This window comes from Carex rostrata, chromosome 1, assembly GCF_964058835.1.
Source record: "Carex rostrata chromosome 1, lpCarRost1.2, whole genome shotgun sequence".
NCBI lineage: Eukaryota > Viridiplantae > Streptophyta > Magnoliopsida > Poales > Cyperaceae > Carex > Carex rostrata.
Genome location: NC_135918.1, coordinates 14095270 through 14099672, shown reverse-complemented (window position 1 = coordinate 14099672; position 4403 = coordinate 14095270). Strand labels below are relative to the sequence as shown.

Sequence of the window (4403 nt, the reverse complement as noted above, 5' to 3'; positions counted from 1 at the left end):
ACCACCCCGAAACCCCAACAAGTTTGAGGTTGTAGATCTAAGAAGGTGAAATTGCAATTCCTTACTAGGTTCATTAAGCCAATAAACGAAAGTTGAGGTTCAGGAACTTTAGGTACGGTCAATAGATCCTTGCACAAGTAAATAATTCAGAAACGAGTTCAATGCTGCATTCACTCGAGGACCACACGGGTCGCATGAAGGTCCAGAGAGGCAAGGTTGAGGATGAAATCTGAAACCCTGGAAACTTCATTTTAAATCAATTTGAACCAACATTTAGTTTTTCTGTATTCTTCTGTTGTTGAATTTAGAAACTTGAAACGAATTCAAACCAAACTTGTCACTTCTAGTACTTAACCAGGATAAGTAGTGATCTAGAATAGGATTGTACCGTCCCTGAGGATCGATACCTGATTATACTCTTGAACGAAAGTTGTGCACTTGCAACCTAATTCAAAAGCTAAATCATGGTTTAAAAGGGTATAGCTCGCTGTACCTGAAACTTTGTGTATAGCATACTTTTGTGCGAACAAGTTTTTGGCGCCGTTGCCGGGGACGGCTATCATTTCTTTTCTAGATTTTTGCTTATTTTAGTTAATCTAGATTTTAATCTGTATCTTTTCTTTTGCTTTTGCTTTTCTTCCTTATTACTAAAAGCTGGCTTTCGTACCCCCTCCTACAGGAAAATACAAGCTGACTTATCATCTGAGGAGCAGAGGACCGCTTTTTGACGAAACACCTCCAGACGACACTGTTCCTGCTCAGTCATCTCTTGACGCGACCCGAGTCATAGCTGACGCGACCCGCATCACTTCTGAAGCGACTCGTGCCACATAGACAATGTCAGAACATCCGAGCAGGGAAGAAAGGGAAGCAGAGGCCAGATAAAGAGATATCAGAGAAAGGGAAGACCTGACTGACCAGTCTGACGACGACATGGATGTCTTCTTGCCAAGAACCTTACGAGAGTTCAATGTGCCGAGGGCTGGAGATGTCCGAGGTGCAATCAGACTACCAAGAATTCCTGGACAACAACCGAACTTCAACCCAGGAGTTGTCAACATGGTTCAACATAATGTGTTCAATGGCATGGACCACGAGGATCAGCATGCTCATCTCCAACCTTCCTTGAATGTATCACAACCATCAAGACCAATGGGGGCAACAGCTGATTACACAAAACTTGCTTTATTTTCTTTTACTCTTAGAGACAAGGCCAAGAAATGGTTAGGGTCGTTACCAAGGGATTCCATTACCAATTGGAGGGAATTGTCTAAATTGTTTCTGACTAGGTTTTTCCCCCACAAAAGAACCGCCAAGGTAAGGAACCAACTGACCAGTTTTAGGAAGAGGTCTGATGAACCCCTCAATGAGGCATGGGAAAGGTTTAGGGAATTGCAATACTCTTGTTCCCATCATGGTATTCCTGATTGGTTGTTGATTCAAACATTCTATTATGGTCTAACTGAGAGCACTCGCACTTCAGTTGATGCAATTGCAGGTGGAGCGCTAATGTCAAGGGAACCTCTGGAGGCCATGAACCTGATTGACAACATGGCACAGAATCAATAGTGGTCTGGCCGTGACAACACTCGACCTGGAGGTGGAGGCAAGTACGGAGTTGATCAAATCACCGCTCTAACCGCCAAGTTGGATGCCATGCAGAGGGCAATGGACAAGTTGAGTGTGAAGGCAGTCGAACAGCAGCCACAAGTCTGTGTCATGTGTGGAGATGAAAGGCACCCTTATGAGCATTGCTCACTAGTGCAAAGGGATGAGGAACTCGAGCAAGTAAACTATCTCAATAATGAATCATCCCAATTTCTGAGACCCCAATTCAACAATCTTCACCAACTCCTTCAACAACCCTTCTAGCAACAACAACAGGAACTTCTACCAGAATGCTTCCTTCCCCAACCAGAACCATCGAGCACCTCAATCCGGTCCTTCTGAGCCATATATTGCTCCCGCTGTGAGTAATTTCATATATGAGCAATGAAAGATGAACCAGATGATGTTTGAGCAAATGAATCAAATGGCTGCTCAGAATAAGTTGCTGATGGAGCAAATGGATGCCCAAAACAAGTTGATGATGGAGCAAATGGGTCACCAAGCCGCACCAAGCCAACCACAACCTGGAAGGCTACCTAGCCAACCGGAGGTCAACCCTAGAGGAGAGGTCAAATCAATCCAACTGCGAAGTAGGACCCAGTATAAAGGACCAGCCAACCCAACTGATCAGATTCCATCTGACGCGACCCGCGTACCAGAGATGCGACTCGCATCAAGCTCTGAAAAGGTGAGTCCTGGTCGCGTAGGATCAACTGAACCCGCATCACCGATTGAAGAGCCAGTGAATGCGACCCACATCACAGATACGCGATCCGCATCAGGTGAATCTGAGGGCCAGAAAAAGAAGGAGGCTGAGAAACCACCTCCCTACAGGCCACTTGTACCCTTCCCTCAAAGACTAGCTGAGACCAAATTGAATGCACAATTTGCTAAATTTGTCGAGGTTCTCAAGGGATTGCACATCACGATCCCATTCACCGAAGCTCTGACTCAAATGCTTACTTATGCCAAGTTCTTGAAGGACATTCTATCCAACAAACGAAGCTTGGGGGGGCACGAGACGGTGAAACTGACGGAGCAGTGCAGCGCCATTCTGAACAGCGAGCTACCACCCAAACTGGGAGACCCTGGTAAATTCTCCATTCCTTGCACAATCGGGAAAGCTACCATCAAGCGAGCCCTATGTGACTTAGGGGCCAGCGTGAGTCTCATGCCACGCACCATCTTTGAGCGCATGGGAGTAGGCAAGCTTAAACCCACGCGCATGACTCTGCAGCTTGCTGATTCTTCTGTCAGACTACCACTGGGCATAGTGGAGGATGTGCCAGTTCTAGTGGGTAAGTTTTATGTACCGGTTGACTTTGTGGTAATGGAGATGGAAGAAGACAAGGAAATCCCCATCATTCTGGGACTGTCATTTTTGAAGACAACTCGAACACTCATTGACATGGAGAATGGAACTCTGACTCTGCGGATTGGAGATGAGAAAATAGAGTTTAATCTCAATCGAGCTATGAAGTACCCCTCCGAAACAGAAACATGCTGCTGGCTTGATGTGGTCGATTAATTGGCTAATTAAAGAACAATCTCGTAGGCAATACAGACCAGATGGATCCAATACGCGAATAATGAGTAATTATTCTGATTATTTGGATAATTTGCAGGAGAAGATGTGTGCAGCAGAAGCAAATTTTGACGATCTGGATGAACTAGGACGCGGGCCGGATGAATCCCACGCGGGTCGCGTGCCACAGTCTGAAGGCCTGGAAAACAGAGAACGAGGATCTGATGAAGCTGACGCGAGGTCTTCACGCGACCCGAGTGAACCTGACGCGGACCGCGTCAAGGTCCACACAGAGCCGCCGACTCCTGAGCTCAAGCCTCTTCCAGCTAACCTCAGGTATGAGTTCCCAGACCCAAATAACTCTTGTCCTATGATTTTAAATGCATACCTCGACCCAGCTCGCATCCTCAGATTCTTGGAGGATTTGAAAGCTCAGCAAATTGTGATTGAGGACTTGATCGAGAAGGTGATAGGCACTCATTCAGCCACATGCAAGATGAGGACTTTACCAGCAAACCAGCACATGGTCCATACACCTCTGAAGTGGGCGCTCCGCCCAGATCCACCCGACCTACCTCTCACCAATCAGTGAGGCACCCCCGCCTCACCCCCCACTCCATGTCTGGTTAGTTTCCATATTTTCTTCTATTTACTTTTTCTTGTGTGAATTCAAGCATTGAGGACAATGCTTCATTCAAGCTTGGGGGGGTTGAATAGAAGAAAACCGTATCTGCATTTAGGTGCATTTAGGTCATGTTTATTTTTCAAAAAATTGCATTTTTAGGTGAAAAAATTGCGTGAATTGCTTGAATCAGGGATTTTTGTAAAATTTTTTGGTTATAATTAACCTGGCCTTGAATTGATTAGAACTAAGCCCATGGTTGACCACTTAACTGATTAGAATGAGACTGTTTTGTGAAATTGAAAAAATGAAAACTTGAATTGTATGGAAAAAGCATTTAGAATCTGAACTGTACCTTTCAAAATAGGGAAATGAGATTTAAATAAAGAAAGATTGGGATATCCATTGGTATGAGAGAATACCAGTGGATGTGTGTATTCATGCTATATGCAAAAAACAAAAAAAACAAAAAAAAAAACATGAAAAGAATTGAAAAAATGGAGAAAATAAGAGTACTGGCAATAAGTCCTTCGGGGCGCCTTTGAGCTCGTCTCCCAATTTAGAAAAAAAAATATAAATAAAAAAAAAGAGAGAGTATTGGCACAATCCACTTGGATGCCTTTGAGCTCGATAGAACATAAACAGACT

General features: G+C 44.6%; 1 non-coding gene across 1 annotated transcript; it reads right to left on the bottom strand.

Annotated features, from left to right (window-relative positions):
* Nucleotides 1-1314: 1314 nt before the first annotated feature.
* Nucleotides 1315-1421, bottom strand: LOC144566623 (small nucleolar RNA R71). The gene has a single exon (XR_013515238.1). It is a non-coding gene; the product is annotated as a small nucleolar RNA R71 (small nucleolar RNA).
* Nucleotides 1422-4403: the final 2982 nt, after the last annotated feature.